Source organism: Gouania willdenowi, chromosome 11, assembly GCF_900634775.1.
Source record: "Gouania willdenowi chromosome 11, fGouWil2.1, whole genome shotgun sequence".
Taxonomy (NCBI): domain Eukaryota; kingdom Metazoa; phylum Chordata; class Actinopteri; order Blenniiformes; family Gobiesocidae; genus Gouania; species Gouania willdenowi.
Window position 1 is genome coordinate 11,064,634 of NC_041054.1, and position 19,761 is coordinate 11,084,394.

General features: G+C 39.2%; 1 protein-coding gene across 1 annotated transcript in view; it reads right to left on the reverse strand.

Moving 5' to 3' along the window:
* atxn1a (ataxin 1a) overlaps positions 1 to 18,612 on the reverse strand; it is a 94,418-nt gene extending 75,806 nt beyond the window's left edge. Inside the window, exon 1 of the mRNA XM_028461178.1 lies at positions 18,507 to 18,612. The gene's annotated coding sequence lies outside the window, so the exon portion shown is untranslated. The remainder of the gene's footprint in view (positions 1 to 18,506) is intronic.
* Positions 18,613 to 19,761: the final 1,149 nt, after the last annotated feature.

A 19,761-nucleotide genomic window follows, 5' to 3' on the forward strand; every position in this document is an offset into this window, starting at 1 on the left:
AAATCGGAATAAACTAGCGACCTAATTCAGATTTAGGTTTAATTCGGAATTACATTTTCATTCGGAATTAAGTATTTACAAGGTCAGTTTAAAGAGGAATTAGCTTTTATTCTGAATTAAAGGGGCGTTAAAGCCCCCATGTAAACATAAACACAGTAATGTTGATTCCTAGAGTAATGTTCAGAATAAGGCTAGAGTTGGTTCCTGACTGACAGCACTGCAGTTTGGGACACAAATCTCAAATGACCTCTGTTACAGTCAGCTACATGAATAAACAAGAGATCATGCCATAGTACGGTACTCAGACGACGTCAAAAGAAGCCTCTAGGTGCTTAAATTCAAACTGTAAAATGCAGTACAACACTTTGGTAGTTTTAGCAGCTGTCTGTTTAAAGACAATAAGGATGAATTGTACTTGATTAAAGGTATCAAAAGCCTCAGTGGTTATAATTCATCAATCCAGCTCATTCAAGCCCTACATGGTTAATAGACGTGGGATTTACAAATGCACAAGCTTACTACTTTTACAAGGCGTTATGAAACTGTGCCTCTGTTTTAGGAGATTAGAGGCAAACAACAACAACAACAACAACAACACAAACACAACAAATCTGTCCTCCAAAGCGGCAGCCAAGGGGACGGAGTACTTTTTCTATTGGTGCATTCAAATCATGTGACACATTTGGCAAGTGCGCTCAGGACAGAGAAAAGTTCAAATAGAAACCTGCAAATCCAGCGGCTTCTTAGCAGTCTTGTGCAAGTTTTCCGAGAATGAGTGCATTGGCTGGGAAAGTTTCTGCGAAGTGATTTGAGGGCCACTTTAGCAACATGGATCGTTAAACTTCTAAATTTATGCAGTTAGAAAGCGATCAAACTGTAAAGTCCAAATTATGACCAAATAAAGCAAACACAAGAAGCTTTTAAAAACACTGATGCAGTTCTAATAGAGCCTGAGAATTGTAGAATGAGCTAATACTCAACAAAAACATACTGTACATCTATAGAATAAAGGAACATCTTCCCCATTTGCATTACATGTATCACCTAAAAACAGCAACAACAAAAAGCCACTTTGGTAGTTATGACTTTAATTCCAACTAAAGAGGCTTTCCAGCATTGGAGAACGGACACTAAGCAGCGTTTTACAAACAAACACACTTAAGTCTTTACTTAGCTATAACCCTGACATGTGTTTTTCCCTTACAATCAATAAACTGACAAGACAACCAAATAGAAACAATGCAGGTCAGCAGTAACAATTGAGCTGCAACACAATATTAGCTGACTCAAAGAGTAACCTAAGTGAGTAATGCCTCCGCACAACCTATATATGGATTGTGAAAACATGCTCTTGTCCTGATGTACAACGGCATATTCTAGACTTCTCTTATACTTCTACACTGGTATGTCAACTGCGTCTATATTCTTGTCTCGCTTTTTTTTTTTTTAAGTTGTACCTATTATTAATAGCATCACATACCTCAGGGCACGTGTGACACAAACAAAGAGAAGACTAAATATTCCAAAAAATCTGAAAGTGAATTCCTCTGCTTGATAAGTTTATTAGTATGAATCTCATTAAAAAGAACAATATTCCCAACAGAAAAGTTCAAATCAGTCCACGTTGCTTGTAATTTATGCCGCTGCTAATCTGCTCGCTGGTGTTGGGTATCATAGTGGATCATTGTGGCACTCATATGGCTCAGGGTCTTTCAAGTGCTGATGTCAGAATATTCAGGTCGACGTGAGCAACATATGCATGAAGTCTCCCACAAAGGAAACGGATCGTCTATTCCAGCCAAGCTGAGGTTTCGATTGATGAACAGAGTGAGAGACTAATAGATTTAAATGAATTATGAGGCAGCAGCTGTGTCAACTTTCAAACTACAGAGAAATAGTAGGCCACAAACAAATGTCCACCCATCTTAGATACGCACTCGTCTTCAGAGTGATTGGGTGCCAACGCCTTTACGAGCTTACTCTCCTGACCTGGATAAGCCCCCATTTTACCCACACAGTAAATTAGCATCAAGACGAAACCATTGAAAACATTTTCAAAACAAAAGTCTGTGTGGTCAAACCAAGACAGTAACAAATGTTACCAAATTAGGTGCATTTGCCTGAAGGTCAGTGAAATCCCATTAGCTCAAAAATACCCATTCTCAACAAAAAACTAAACCTCTTCTATTGTGGTTTTACTGGTCCTTCCTCTACGTACTATGATTTTCCACCAAGTCTTCCTGTTTTGTTTTGGGTTTTTTTTTTTTTTTTAAATACAAGACTTACTAAGAAGGTTCATCAGTGACACCAAATGGACAATAATTGGAAGTGAGTTTTAGAGCAGAAACTAATCGCTGCTGGACTTGAATAATACACAGGCCGACCGAAAGAAGTTTGTAGATTGTTGGATTGATGACAACACACTCTAAAGTTTTATACTTTAATATACATAAATGAAATGTTTAACTAGGAAAAGAACCTCCAAATCAATTAATGGGATCCAGAATCTTTGATGTGCTTGAAAAACATGGGCAGCACTTTACTACTGACTGCTGTTATGACAAGTGCATTTTGTTTAAGCTTGATGTCCTGACACAACATGAATTTTGCAAGGCTTTGCTCTTAATAACTGTGTCCCTGACCCAAATACGCACGCACGCGCACGCGCACGCACGCACGCACGCACGCACGCACGCACGCACGCACGCACGCACGCACGCACGCACGCACGCACGCACGCACGCACGCACGCACGCACGCACGCACGCACGCACGCACGCACGCACGCACGCACGCACGCACGCACGCACGCACGCACGCACGCACGCACGCACGCACGCACGCACGCACGCACGCACGCACGCACGCACGCACACACACACACACACACACACACACACACACACACACACACACACACACACACACACACACACACACACACACACACACACACACACACACACACACACACACACACACACACACACACACACACACACACACACACACACACACACACACACACACACACACACACACACACACACACGTCTTGCTTTCAGAAAGTGCATAAATGGTATTCTTGAAATGTCTCCAAAAAAGTGTGCTCCACATCAGTGGATGGTTAGTTGCGTGTCCTGTGAAGTTGCAAAGGCACTTAGTTCTCCATCTTAGCCCAACCTGCCATATGGTATCGAGAAAGGAAAAAAAAAATCTTGGAGACCTAAAATGGTATTTTACCAGTTTTGAGGTTGATTGGAGATGAAAGGCTTCATATAAAAAGCTGCTGCTAAAGCAAAAGCTCATTCCGAATATGAATGGTATATATTATGTGCATTATCCCCTACTTTAAACACACTGACTAAACATTGTGGAAAGCCCAATTTTTCCAAAGAAACAGCCTAAACCCATCAAGACATTGGCTGAACAGGACCTCTGAAGATCCTCTAGCATCACTGCATTGTGGCCTCATTATTATAGTGCCTTGTTATGCTGTTTTAAATCTCCAAAAATGTACATGCATAGATTAAATCTGGGGAGTCTAAATAATTCCGTCAACATCTGAAAAATTCAGTTCAAAAAACCTTTTTGCTTGCAGAAAGGGTCATCAGGACATTTGTCCACTGAAGGAGTGTAGATACATTGCAACAATGGTTAGCAATGAGTCAAAGAGAGAGCAACATGAAAGGCAGGAAAGAAGGTTTCCCAGAAAACATTGCTCAACGCACCACAGTGTCCTCATCAGCTCATTTGCCCATTGTTGGAGCTTTCAGTGGTGGACAGGGTCAGAACCATTCATCTGCTTCAATAACACTGTAGCCATTTCATCACTGATCCATCATTGAACTGGTTTCAGATGAAAAACATCAGGAAGATTGGGTTCAGCCAGGTTAGATATACTTAATGTCTATCATAAAAATCTTTTTAAAGGCCTTTAGTGCGAAGCTATGCCTATATAATTACATAAACATGTCAAAGTACAAACATTTAGCAAAAGGCAAGATAACACAAAGTATTCCTCAACAAACATACATTAAATATTTTCTAACAGTGCTTATATTGCTGTAGTATGAACAGGAAAGCTACATTAAACAATAGTGCTTGCGATATGTATTTTTAAACACACAATTAGCCAACTGCTACACTTCGTTGCTCTTAATGGGTTAACAATTCAGACTCCAGGAAATTTTTAGGTCATTTTCATCTACTTATCCTGTAATGATGGTAATTCCAACACCAGCTATTAGGTTTTAGTGAAATCCCACAACTTAGAAGAGTTCCTGTAACAGCAACTCAATATATGGAATGTACTAAAACAATTTATTTGTGATCAGAAGAGGATAAGTGGTAATTTCCTCACAGCTCAACATTTTTTGAACTGGCCACAGGTATTTCCCAGGGCAAGCCCCTGCGGATGGGGTGTGTATGCTAAATAAAACACAGCTGTACTCGGTGTGTGAGTACACCTTGTTTGCTCATGCAAATATGTGCTATGAATGCGTCTATATTATGTAAGCTACGCGAGTCTAGTACATACTGTATGCATAAACGCAGTGGGGGGATAAGCATGACATGTCTCTTTCTGTGAGCATGTAAGACTCACTTTAGCTAACTTTCATGTAGTCAAGTGTGGCGGTGAGCTATGTTGCAGCCAGGTGAGTGCTGTGACAGCATCAGACAACCTGGCACTGATAGTGATCCCCCCTTCCCCATGCAAAATAACATGGAAAAAAAATGCTGGGCATGCAGCAGCCAAACTCAACTACAAAGTTTGTATGCAAAAACCCCAACTACAAAGTTATTTATTCCAAAGTGGCCATGGGCAACTCAAAATTAAACCCAAACTAAATAATAATAACAATGCATTGGATTTTATATAGCGCTTTTTCATTAAGACTCAAAGCACTTTACATTGATGTGCATATTCTTTCATTCCACACATGGTGGTGGTAAGCTACTATTGTAGCCACAGCTGCCCTGGGGCAGACTGACAGAAGCGAGGCACCATCAGTCCCTCCGACCATCACCATCACCAACATTCACACACCACTTTCATACTAGGTAATGTGGATGAAGTGCCCAAGGACAACAACAATGACTTTGCTAGAGCGGGATCCAAACCCCCAACCCTTGGTTATTGAACGACCCATGGTTACCCCAATAAATGCACAAAATGACTCCACTTCACTGTGATAAAAGTTGCCCATATCGTCTAAAGAATACAGTGATAGCATAATAATTATAATTAGTGTATAACTGGTTCGGTTCCACTGTGGGACATTGAGCAAGTCCCTTAACCCTAACTGCTTCCAGGTTGTTGTTGCAAATGAGAACTTGTTCTCAATGACTTATCTGATCAAATAAAAGTAAAATAACATGGGGGGGGGTTATGCTACAACATTTCTACAATCTACCCTCAGCTCGTTCACTGTACTCGTCTTGGTCACGAACCAGACACAACTTTAAAGGCATCCGTCTCCCTGTGTGTGTGCTGCTATTATTGCATCACTGGGCTTTAGTCGACTCGAAGCAGATAGCAGAATTTCATGTCAGTGTAATTTACAGCTTAAATTAGATTGCCTCTCCTCAGCCAATAATGTAGACAATCCAGTTACCTTCAAGGGATGCTATTATAGTCATCAAGCAAAGAAAGAAAGCGGGCCATGAGAAAACTATCATAAAAATATATGATCAATGACTTCAGTCCAGCTTGGTGTTTTACCAAAGAGGGTGAATGGGGATAGGGCATATAAGCAAAAAAAACCTGTGCTACCAACATGATAGTATCACTGAAGCTATGTGTTTGCACAGCACCCAGTCAGCTGTCCTTGATATCATGAGTGTGCATCATAGCTAACAGAAAGGGCAGAAATACTAACCAGTCGGGCAGTGAGCCAGTCAGTCAGCCAGACTTGTACCCAGAATTCATTGCAGTAAAATAGTCTTAACCCAAGCGTCCAACCAAAAGTGAAGCCAGATGAGGCTGATCCCCAGCCAACGAATCACAGTGAACTAGCCCAGCCCAAGCTGCTAGCGAACAGGGTAGGTATAAGGACAGATGAAGAAGCCATAGATCCAGTTACTGGATATATTACATTACTACAGTAGTGTCAGGCAGGAAATACCTTCAGCTTTACAGCCAGTGTTTTAAATATTGCCTTGGTTTAGTTCTACAGATTTGTCTCAACATGTCAATCAGGACTCGCACACCCACACCCTTGACCATATGGTGAACCCGAACCTTTGTTTTCATACATAAATGCAGACCATTAAAAGAAGGCAAGGCAAAGGTATTTGTATAGCGCATTTCCTACTCAAGGCAATTCAATGTTCGTTTACATGATTAAAAAAGTGCAACATTTGGAAAACTTTAAACAGAGCATGGAAATGATTAAAAACCTCCCTCTCAGTCATAAGCAGAGGAGGAAAGGAGAGCTTTTAACTTAGATTTTTAAATGTTTACATTGGACGCTGACTTCAGTTCTGCTGCAGTCTGTTCCATTTCTCTGCAACATAACAACTAAAAGCTGTTTCACCATGATTGATGTGAACTCTGGGCTCCACTATCTGACCTGTGTCCACTGATCTAAGACACCTGCTGAGTTTATACCTGACGAACATCTCCCCGATGTATTCTATTCTGGACCAAAGCCATTCAAAGATTGAATATACTGTACCTCTGAATGCTATAAATCATTCATCTGAAAGATTAAGACATTTAGTCTGTAAACACAGAGTAGGGTCAAAACATTAAGTTAGTTAACTAGGAACACCCAAATAATACTAAAGGTTGACTTTTTTGATTGATTTTTTTTTTATTTAGCTATTTATGTCAGTGTGCTTATCTTTTAAAATATCTCACATTTACACACTACTTTTTACCCTCAAAACAGGTGACTGAATCTTTAGTAAATGTACCAAACAGATGAATATGTCAAATATCACTCATAATTTATTATTAAATGTTGGTTGCTCTTGTTTAATCTTGCTGCTGCAAAACAGAATTTCCTCTCTGGGAAATAAAGGTGTATTCTATTCTATTTTGAAACAGAGAATCTAAAGACCCTATTATTAACAGTTATGAATCGATTAATGAGCATTGGTTATCAGCCAAATAAAAAAATCTAAATGTGCATCCCTAGCACACAGAGATTGGTCTGCTGCATGACAAAATAAGTGTATGACATTTTCAGACCTCTGTTCATAGTACCGTATTTAGAGAAGAATATTTTTTCAAACAACACAAGGGATCTAAGGGTGGGTTTTGGTATTCCACTGATTGTTTCTATAAATGGCCATTTTCCTGTTATTGAATTCCTCCGACTCAATGCATCTTCTCCTGGCTTTAGCTTAGTCTTTGTTGTTACCCACATGCCCGCCTAATAGCTACGGCTCTATAGGCTTTAAGATATAAGTTAGTAAAAACCTCAGCCATCATACCATGCTATCACCTTTACTGAATTACCACATGCATCAGACTATTGAGAAAAACTGGTGCAATGTAACACTTTACATTTAAAACACATACTAAACTGTTTATTTAGCATTCCAACTGTGCTAAAACAAACACTATGACATTCTCTGTTCATATTTCTTCCTTATCATTTACTATCTCTGTGTCCCAGGTTGTCAGCTTATCCCCATCCCAACCCTGGAGACCAGGGAGGAGGAGAGGCAAGAGCTGTCTGCCTGCCATTCATTGTCAGATCTCCCTGTAATTCCCTACTGCCTCTGATAAGAGAAGAGAAGAGAAGAGAAGAGAAGAGAAGAGAAGAGAAGAGAAGAGAATAGTGGGAGCAAAGATGAAACCTGTTTTTATGGATGGATGTTTTGTTTTGTTTTCATGCTCCAAAGAGAGTATAACAACATTTGTTTCCTTAAAATGATTGAGGGCCATTGAAAAAATAACTTGCGTGACACACATCTGTATTTCACATGGACAGTCAACGGTTATCAGTAGGGTTTCCCCTTATTAACCGTGACTCTGTAAAGGTCATGGTTAATGTCCTTTAAAGGTTCCAAACCCTGCTTTGGTTAGAATAAGATCAAATGTAAATCAAAGCACAACAAAAAAAAGATCACAGAAGAGCAAGATGAATTAACTGTAACATGCTGACTTATATGAGGTAAAACAGCCTTCAAAAGTAGTACCGGTCACTGTAGATATGTTCTCAAAGGGTTTATGTATCAGAGGAGAGCAAAGCTTATTGAGTCTACGCCTTCTCTGCACCCCCTCCCCTCCAGCTCATGGAAGTGTGGAAAAGCACCCATTGGCTGCACACTGCGCCCCCCCAGCAGCTGGATATCCTCTCTCCCTCTTAGTCCAGCCCCCGTCTCCTACCACCCGCCCCCACTCAGTTCAAAATCTGCTTTTTCCCCCCTCACCTCTCCTTATGTTGTTTTCCCATTTTTCATCTAAATACGGGGCGCCTCAAATGCCCTTAGCGACCCATGTTATTTGTGACTGTTCGTCCATGTTCTCTTTAGATGGGATGATACTGAAATGTTTGTACAGCACTTTATGGTTTTACCTGTGAAAAGCGCTCTATAACTAAAGATTACTTACTTGTGTGAAATATGGAGGAGAAAGTGCAACATTTGGTCTGAAACTGGTAATCCAGACCTGAGGTAAAAGTCCAGTAAAATGATGGTTGATTCAGGCCCAGAATAACAACACTGTATACTAGGGTTGCACAATGAATCAAAATTTAATAGTGATTACAATTTTGACTGCGATGATTACATTTACCTGATCGTTGGTGATTTTTACTTTTAAATTGCGGGCTGTGTTGCATATCTATTCAGGCACTTTCTCAACCCCGATAGTCAGCCAACCACTAGGGGGCAAACACACGATTAAGGCTTCATTACAATATCTCAATAAAAAGCCAGCGAGACTTCAGGTCACTTTTACATTGATTTTGAATGTAATCTAGTCGAGTGTTCTTAAATGATTGTTCTTGTACATCTTACTATTGTAATTGATTGCATGTTATTGTATGTTTTATACATGTAAGCAGGGACTACAGATGCAATCGAGCTGTTTAGCTATAATCTGGTGTAGTACATCTCTGTCTTTTATTAGCTTAATGTCTCTATGTATTGTTCTTTCAAATGAAGACTAAACTAAACTAGAGTTGCTGAAGTCACGTTCGGTGTGAGCGCCCCTTAATGTTGTTCCCTTGAAAAAAAATTCAAGCAATTGCCCTCTTTAAAATATAAATTGTTGGGTAAATTTGTATTTTTTATTTTTATCATTATTCTTGTTTAGAGCTTTTATTTTGCACTCTAAACTGTTCACATATTGTTTGTTAATTAAAAATGCAGACATGATGCATACTTTTGATTAATCATTGTGATTACAATATTCATCCAAATAATTGTGATTATCATTCTGGTCATAATCGTGCAGCCCTACTGTATACTAGTGACGTACAATAATATCAGCCAGTTCGCCGATATATCAATAAGACATTAATTATTCTGGACTGGAGTAACTATTGAAGAAAAAAAAAAACACATCTGATTGGATAAATCTAATCACAGGAAAAGTATTTTAATGATAGGCAATCCAACTTCTTCATGCTACCTGTCATTCAAATTTAATTGGTTAAAAATGGTTTTATTTAATAAGTCGAATAAGTTGTGTATCATGTAAGTTTTAAAACACTGTTTCAACAAGACTGCAATAATACCTTTATTTATTTAATAATTCAACTTGATACAGGAATAGAGATTTATTACCTTAATCCTGAGTTCTTGGCAGTGGTGCCTTGAACAACTTGCCTGGCACATGGACAACTGTATATCATGTCTACAACACTGACAGCTTCCAGGGAGCCACTGCCAACTCAGCTGAGTCTCAAAGCTAGGGTCCCTTTTTCCCCTTTTTTCTTACATAGTTATTGAGCCATGCGACAGCTTATCGACCCGACACTGTAACAAGTTGCAGGGTCAGGATGGTTTCAATCCTCAAACTCCATTTCTCTTCCAACGCCGCTCGCGCTTTGTCTTTAATTGAGGCAATGAAACTGTGTTTGGTATTAGCAAGATTGGTATTGATTAGACTGGCACTTCTAAATAAAGACGGTAAGCACAGAAACAAGGACGTGCACATGTGTATACTCGCATTTCTGGTTGCAAGATGGTATTAAATAAATAGTGTAAAAGTAACACTCATCAATATAATTTCATTACAAAGTTACACAGCTACAAGCAGTAAAAAAATTTGAAAATAATTTTTGACAATTTAGATAGAAATGCATGCATTGTTTAGTGAAACACAGGGGGTTGTGTTTAATCAAATAATGTTGGCCTTTATTTAAGTAAAACCTATTTAAAAGGTAGGGTGAAATTAATTTGTTGGATTCTTGTAAGTTCATGTGTTTGTGCAATAAAAAGCTCAAAAGGATTTTTGTGTCATGTAAATCTGTTAAGTTATGGAATAGGATCATGAAGCATTATAACTGCAAAATGTGCTAATTATTTTATACGACGTCACTAATCCATTAACATTAATCAGAAATCTCCGTGTCTCACAGCCTTTTTCTTGCAAACTTTTATGAGGGACGATATCAGTTGTGGACTTACCCTCTAACTTGCTTCTGCAGCTCTTTTCTGAAAACATACAGACTAGAGAAATTTGCCCTGGGTCTGTTGCACATTTTAGTTGTGCAACAGTTTTACACAAACACAGTGCACACTAAAGCGTCTGTAGTCGGCTGGTTAGTTTTAAGAGTCACTGTGCAGAGAATAGATCCTCACCAGTCATGTGAAGTGTAGTTCTGGGGCAAATACAGTTCCATGTTAATAACTAGCCCAGCTTAAAAGTTTAGGTGTAAACACGAGATGAAGCCAATATTCAGCCTATCAAACTTTTCAAGCATCACTTCTTCCTCAATACATTAGCAGTGATTCCATTACAGTTTTTCGCAAAATAAATGCAGAGGCCTCGTAACTCTTGTGAAACCTTCTTATAACAATCTGCATATCTTCGTTGTTTGCCGTCTATCGTGGCTATAATCATTTTTAAGTATAATGCTAAGAATTGTCTTGGTCTCTTCTTCTTGTCTACATGTACCGTGCTGTTTTCTTGGAGAAAAGTAGTCATGTAACCAGTTACGTCACGTCCTGTGATGCAACTGGTCACATGACGTGAATTGCATAAATTGCAGGAAAGGTTTTTCCATTGCGCTTTTGCGATATATTTCAATATTGAAACGTCTGGAAAACCTCCACATAAAAGCGTGAAAAGCAATAAATTTAGGCGTTTTCATTACCAGTTTTTATTTATTTTATTTATTTATTTATTTATTCAGTTCATTTCCGACATGGTTGCATTCACAGAAATTCACATCATTGTTTTTTTTTTTTTTTTTTTTTTTTTTTTTTTCATGCCGGAAAGGGCGACGGAAAAAAGCATTATGCTTATCTAGATCCGTCCCCTAATTTGAACACAGATAATTTTACATCCAACCTCGTTTCTTCCCTTTTTTTTTTTTTTTTTTTTTTTTTTTTTTTTGTGATGTGTTCTCGTCTGCAGTCATTGTTCTGTTGTTACTCCTCATCACAGTCTTTTTCCCCCGTATTTCCACGTTTTATTGTGTTATTTAGATTTTGCTCATTTCCAAGGTTAATGGAAACACAGCTATTGTTATTCAAAATTGATTATTGCCATTGAACAGCCTTATTGATAGGTAAAACTTGAAATAAACCATCCTTAGTACTGCTTTTAAATATATTCTTTATGAACTTTCGGTGTCTCGTACAAAATCAGACCAAAGATGCTGAGTTCATTCACACACCGCTAATTTACCTTTTTTTGAACTGCAGATTTCTGTTAAAAAAATAAATTAAAAAAAGACGTGATAACACACGGTGCTATGTTCTTTACCACAAATTACTTGCGCATTGATCTCCTTTAAAGGCAGTAAACTGTGAATGAGTTCATTCTCGCTCCTCTGTGCATGCATGTGTACTCGGTGCACTCGTGAATAGACGAGGATGAAAGGAAAAGCTGAAAGACTCAGAGCTCACTGCATGGTTCAACTAGACAGCTCAATCTCTTGATCAGCCCCCGTCCACCACCCACTGCTCTTTAGTTGTTTTTTCCTCGCTCATGAATTTTTTGGTCCCACTCATGGGTCTTTTATTCTTTTTGTCAACCTTTCCCAATAACTCACCTGCTTCAATCCTTTACTTGCTACACTGTTTGCTGTACCTCTTCATTTCCAAAACAGCACTGCTGCCAGCCCATCTGTAGCTCACAGTATAGCTTTGAAGACAACCTAGGATTAACTCATGACAGCAGTCTGGTGTGAATGCAAGTGAATACGGGGTTTGCATAATTTTCATTAGGCACATCAAATATGTCCGTGTAGAAGAAGTATGAGATCAGACAGAAAAGCGTGTCTACAGGAGAACAATAGACCCCTTAGTGTGTCGACACTGAGGCACAAAACCATAAATTTGTGTAACATTTGTGTTATTTTATGTCTGGCAGCGATGCAACTTTTTGCCTTCTGGCCTGGCTGATCCACATTAGGAGTGGCTGGTCTGCGGGCTGGGCGCGCTCTCCTACGGTCTGCTCAGGGCCTGGTCGTGGTTTGGCGCCACGCTGCCTTGCGTGGGGTGGGGCCGGTGGCCTGGGGCCCGCTGACCTCCGGACTGTGCTGGTGTCGGGTGGGGGTGGGGGGTCTCGTGTCGGCGCGTGGGTGGTCGGGGGTGTACCCGGTTGGGGGTACTTGGGTACGCCCGCTTGTTTGTGGCTAGCGAGGTGGCCCTGCTTGGGCGGTTGATGGCATCCTCTCGCGTCGGGGGGCTGGGGCCGCCTCCCTGTGAACAGTGTTGTATTGTTGGGCCGTGCGGGCCTGTGCTGGTCCTGGTGCGGGCGCAGATTTCTCTGCTGCATGGCTGCTCCCTGTTGTGGCGGAGCGAGCAGCTTGGGGCCTACGTGCAGCAGGGGTCGCCCCCTGGACCGCTGGGGGGTGTGGCTGGTGCCCCACTGTGCCTGGGGGGCGGGGGTGCCGCCGTGCTCTGTGGGACCGATATGATTCGGGGTGCCGCGGTGCCGCATACTTGTCTGCGCCATCTACCCTCTCCGGTGGCCCGCTGTATGGACGGGCCGGGTCAGGATCAAGGGAAGTGCCCCTCCATTGGGGAAAGGAGAGGTTTTGCCGGGGGTCTTCCGGGGCGTCGGCGCTGGCTGCGCCCTTGAATGCATGCTTGCGAGTGCGGCGTGGGGTGGCCTCTGCTTTGGCAGTGGTTTACTGCTCTGCCGCCTTGGGGCTGTGTGCGCCACACACCGGTGTGATGGTCTGACTGGGGCCCTTGGGGGGTCCTGACTTTGACAACAACTGAGACTCATCGTGCGGACGACGTCGACGAGGGGTGATCTTGGGCTGTGGGATAAACTCTTACTGGGCTTGACATTAGACACGTTGATCCCAAATACCAGTTTTAGGTATAACCACTCACTCCTTCCCTTTGTTCACGGTCACCACCAGTTATACTTAGGCTAGCTGCTTTGTCACTCGCCTCAATTTCTCCACACTTGTCACCAGACTGGCTTGATTACAAAACACAATGAGCACAATATGCACAACATCACATCTCACTTTCACTTCAAAACAGTCTACTCTTCCCCACCCCTTCCATTTCCTACCCTGACGCCCTCTTCCCTATTCCCTTCCCCCCACCTAGATGTAACACTGCCCTCTCTTTTTATATCATCCCTTTAATAAAGTGTTTCTTACCATTCCTTGGGGAGGGCTGGTGATGGTCACAATTATGCAATAAAATAAATTTAATTATTTAAATGCAATAACAAAACATGTATCAAAAAGATTGCACTTCTTGTTGTGTTGACCTTCGACAGCATGTGCAGACAAAAAAATTAAAAAATTAAAATAAATACAATACATACCATCAATGCTGCGGTGGCAAAATAAGACAAAGATTTTTGTAGCACATACAAGCTAGGGCGGGGCAATATGGATGCACATAGATATCCATCTAACTGTGCTTTTCATGCTGTTCTGAGAAGTACCAAAAGCAGTGACTCCTAATTCGATTATTTTAATACAAAATAAGATATCAAATATATATCTCATAAATATGGAAAAATTGTAAAGGACACTGTTTAACTGTACTCTAAGAATAATATTAAATACTTGTATGATGTTATTTGTACTATGTGATTGTATATAAAAAAAATATATATAGAAATATATCGGCAATATCATTTTCTATATGGCTAAAATAGAAAACTCCATATATCTTGAATCATACAAGCGAATGTTTTTTATGTTTATATTTTGAGTGCGCGACCTCTCTTGCATCATTAGGAACACTCAAGTGGAGGCATTCCAGAAAAAAGTTGGGATTTACTCAGGCAAAGCGTATACTGAGGAAATTTGTAGAAAATGTCGTGTTTGAAGAGATGAGGCTTTTCAGCACTGCACCAAAGTCTGCAATGTGCAACCCGTCAAAGTTGCTTTGTTACACAATGTGAAGGGTAAGCTCTGTCGTTCCAGTTCATTTCTTATTGAAATACACATTAGGGAACCTACATTCTTACCCTGCTGCTCAAAGGTGCCATTATATTAAATTGTGTCTTTTTTTTCCCTTAACATACACTTGCACACCTTTTACCCTTAGGAGAAAATACTTATAAAACAAATGCTCATGCACGTGTGCGCATGCTTTTGTTTCATTGTGTGTGCGCAAGTGCACGCCGGCTCTGATAAATGAGCCAAGCATGGTTAAATGGCTTGTGATTAGGACACATTGGCTTCTAATTGCCTCTCATTATCATTTAAAAGTGAGTGGCGGCTGGAATCAAAGGCTTTGGTGGCAATGGTAAAGTGTGTTTGCGTGTGTGTGTGTGTGTATAGTAGTAGGTGGGTGGGCGGAACAGCATGCCTTATTCATAGGCATACAAATCCACAGTAGAGCACTACAGTTGGGTCTCTTCTTTCACGCTTGGTGTCTTTTCAGAGGCCTTTTAAAAAAAAAAAAAAAACATCCTCAAATCTCCTTTAGACAAAACCTTCTGATGCAACAAAGCTTTTTAAAACTATAACTGCAACTACTCCCTCTACTGTTTCCTAAACAAACACTTCCTTCCCAGTCCTTGGTGCAACCAAAGAAACAACATCATTTCGGACATTTACGTGAACTCAACACCTTGAAAACTTTTATGTCGATAACCTCCGTTTGCCTACTTATCGTCCTCTACATTCTTCACCTTTAACATCGACTGCTTGCCAAAGCTCATCCTGGAAGATTTGTTGTTTCAGTTTGACTTCTGTATCACCCCAACCCCAACATTCCTGACTAAGATCCCAGGGTGTGACGTTTCCATGGATCTGTCATAAGCACCATAACCGCTTTAGTCAAAAAAGCCACAACTGGCACGAATTCATGCCACTCAATCTAAATTTGTCTTCTTACAAAATGTCTTCTTAAATCATCTTTAAACAGGCATCCCTCTTGGCACGAGCAGCTCTTTCCTTTAATCACAAAGCAGCAATTTGCTCCCTAAATTAGCCCCATTCATCAAAAAAAACATTACATTAACTGTCACATTAAGTACTTTAAATATATATATTTTAATATATAGTTACAATAATACGTATGAGCACATTTTCATTTGTTAAGGTATTCGAGGTAAAATATAGAAAACCATTTGGTTGTTTAAAGTGATTTTATTATGGGAATTCAGGGAATACCAGCTCTGCATGAGTTTAGAAATCTCCAAGCACAAATGAATACTGTGAATAATAAAAACATAAACAATTTACAAAGCAATGGGTCAATAAAACAAATCTAAATGTGGAAATATTATCCCAAGGGGTCTATTTTTGCTCAAAGTAACAGCCTTATTTGATACTTTAAAATGCATTCAAATGTATTGGCCTTTTCTTAGAGACTTAGATAAACTCTAACAAGAAGACAATGAATTCAAACGTTTTTTAAAGTATTAAATAAGGCCGTGATTTCTGTGTCTACCTTAAAACATTTCTCAATTTCTTAATGAAATTGCCTGTACAGATGAAAAACAATATGGAAACTTTAAAGTTATTTCTTTTATTCTGAATAATTCAATGTAAAGTAAAACAGAAGTGATAGGGGAGTCTCTATTTTTCTCTAAATTATTTCATCAGGTAGACTCAAATGCATCAGGGCTCTTATTGCATATTACAGCAGTTAGCAGCCAGATGCTAAGCAGTTAATCTGCAGGTAAGCACCTCCAGCTTCAAATCAAATGTATCCCAATAAAAAGAGGTTATGGCTTATTTCGCTGACAGAAAGAAACCAACCCAAAGGGGAAAAAATGCTTATACGTCTCAGGGTGTTATTCCTAAAGTCAAATTAAGTTCATCAGATTAGCGAGAGAACGCTGTAAAAGTGACAGCAGTGATAAAGTGACTGTATCAGACAGCTGTCGAATGTCATTGTCAGAGATGCAGGACCAAACCCACATCTGCACAATCCTGGTTGTAAAGTTTGGATAATTAACTAGGGATGTTCAATATTAGCTTTTTGCCAATATGCCCCAACACTAAATTCCCTATATCTATCAATAACGATAAATACACAGGTCCACTCTCCACCAACCTAATTTTAGACCACATAATATATTTCTCTATGGATATAATAGGTTCAGGCTACTTTAATGTGATGCCCCTCTGGATATATTCCACAAATAAACATAATAAGTGCAAAATAAGAATTATTATTTAACTTGGGTAATGGAGAAAAAGTGCCAATGTTGTCTCAAACATTAGCACATATTGGTTTTTCAATATTATTGGAAAAACCGATACCGATATCAAACAATATCGCATTCTCTGTAATTTCCACCTCTAATTTTAAATATTTGTTTTTCAAAGAAAATCACTGGGGAAAAAATGTAGTGTGAACCATACAGACTCTAAAGCCTTTGTGATGTTTACACAAGAAATATTACAAATTTACAAAAATAAAATAAATAAATAACCAGAATTGCCCATTGAAATAAAGTGCACAAAAAATCAAACTAATAGGTAGAGAAAATGTTGGCATCACTATGGGAGAAATGTTAAATTCCAACATTCCAACACTATTGCTCTTTTATATTCAGCTGCTGAGGCAAAGCAGTCTGTCCACATCTGTTCTGATTTTATGTATGTGAAGTTATGCTCTGCCATTTAAAATGATCTGTCTTTTGCTAACATTTCCCTGACATGTATTGTACATTCTGAAATAAAATTCTACAAAAAAAAAAAAAAAAAAAGCACTTTTTCTTCTTGTATTAAACTGTTTTTATTTTATTTTATTTTTTTCAATGTAAAGTGTCCTTGGGTGGCCTGAAGTGCACTTTTAAATAAAATGAATTATTATTTTATAATATCAGTGTGTCGAAAAAAATCGCCAATCTCTAATAATAACTGAAAGGAAATCACAAATTGGAACTGTCATCAATCACTTAATAAAATCAACAAGTTGTTACATTCATAAACTACCAGAAAATAATAACAATAATTTTGTAGAAGGAGTGACGCTTTTCAATCCTCGGCAGTATTATTTACCCCATCCACTTGATCTCATTTATGGCATTAATATTGTGAGTGATGGCGTCGGTTACCGCTTGGGACGCCCGGCCTCGCCTGCTCCGAGGTGTAAACAGAGTAAAAATAGACCCTATCACAGGCTTCCCTACAGTCCCGTTATATAATGGCCCAGGCTCGGATGAATGACATCACGGGTAGTCCTGCAATCACAAACCGTCCGTCCTTTACTACCAGCTGACAATGTAAAACACTCTGTAGTAACATAACACGACCAGGCAACAAATAAATACCGTTATTCCACAGAGTATAGCCATGTAGGACATGTTGAACTGAAGCAGGACTATAATGTGTGAACTGTGCCGAGTTTTGTTCGGCGTCTCTTTTCGTGCGGAGCAAACACTTCCGCGATGGTGTAACGTAGATAAAATGCCATGTTTTGTCTTTGACAGTTAATCTAAGTGTAAGAAGAGTTTCAAAGACGACACAAGGAACAGTATTCAGCCGTGTGGGTCGCTTTTTAATGAAAGAAGAAAAAAAAAAAAGTCTGCAAAGAGCCGAGGTCGAGTGGCGCAGTTAGTGGAAGTCCAGCGAGAGCCCGACTCCAGCAACCCCGGGCGGACGCGCTCCGGCTCGGTCAGAATCCAACCAGAGCTCCGCTTTACTTCGCCTCATTTTAACAACATTTGGGGCAACACTTAAAACATGACAAGTGTACACACCGAATCCATATGCTTCCCCGTGCTGTTTCGCTACTTGAAATATAGGTTCTAAAAGCCAAATAATAATTCTCAAGTGCTTTAAATTGAACCTGAGCGTCAACGCCACCAAATTTTCAGTTCTTCCAGCCATTTTTTTTGATCCACACAGTGACAGCACCGTTCCAAAAGAGGAGAAGTTGCCCCGGACGAGGCAGTGACAGGTCGGTGAACAGTTTGTTATAGTACTTACAGCGGGGTGTGTGTGTCCTTGTTGCCAGGGCTCCCTACGCTGCTCAGGCGCTGACGATGGAAAGCGTCTCCCCTCGTAATGATGTCTGCAGAGCCGGGCTATCAGCTCTGCTCTACTCTACTCTGCCCCCACCCACTGGAGAGAGAGAGAGAGAGAGAGAGAGAGAGGAGAGAGAGGAGAGAGAGAGAGAGAGAGAGAGAGAGAGAGAGAGAGAGAGAGAGAGAGAGAGAGAGAGAGAGAGAGAGAGAATATTACATTTCTTGCATGTATGAATATATACATATGTAGGTGTTTGTGTACATGTACTGTATGTATATATGTATGTACATATACAACTGGACGCATATGTGAGTGTATATTGATAGATGTAAAATTATGTACATAACTTTTTCCCCTTTTATATCATTTAAACATTTATAACTTAATTGTAAATTTGGTTCTACACATATATAGTGAAAGCCTTTTTTTATTGTTTTATTTTAATGTTATTGTTTTGCAAAAATGGAGCTATTTTAAAACATTTAATCTTTTCGTGTGTACATGGTTCTCACACTTGCTTTGGCAATGTAAACCTGTTAACTCATGCCAATAAAGCTGTTTTGAATTGAATTGAGAGATATATATTTTTTTTCCCCCCTACATTTATGTATGTATAAATTAGTCTGTCCATGCATGTACATAATGTTTTTTTCCTTTTATAACACATAACATAATTGTACATTTTGTTCAATGAAATCACATTTTTATTTTATTCTATTTTATTGTTTTGCACATCACAAATGTATACATAAATGTGTGTATATATATATATATATATATATATATATATATATATATATATATATATATATATATATATATATATATATACACATTACATACATTATTTTTGTGTGTACATTGTTCTATGTCACACTTGTTTTGGCAATATAAACTTGTTTCTCATGCCAATAAAGCTGTTTTGAATTGAATTGAATTGAGAGATACATTTTGAATTTGAATATTTTTACATTTTTATTATGCACAAAGACATAATTTTACACAATCAACATAATTTGTGAAGGACACAACATAAAATCAAATATAATAATATGATAATGATCAAATAAAGAAATAAACTAAATTAGAGCAACAAATCTGCAAATATGTTTTATTTCAGTTATAATTTGATAATATGTCTTAATAACTTAGATGACCTCCGTCGGTCATCGTGAGTTTCCGTAAGCACCCGGGTGTGCGTTTCCCAGTTTAGATG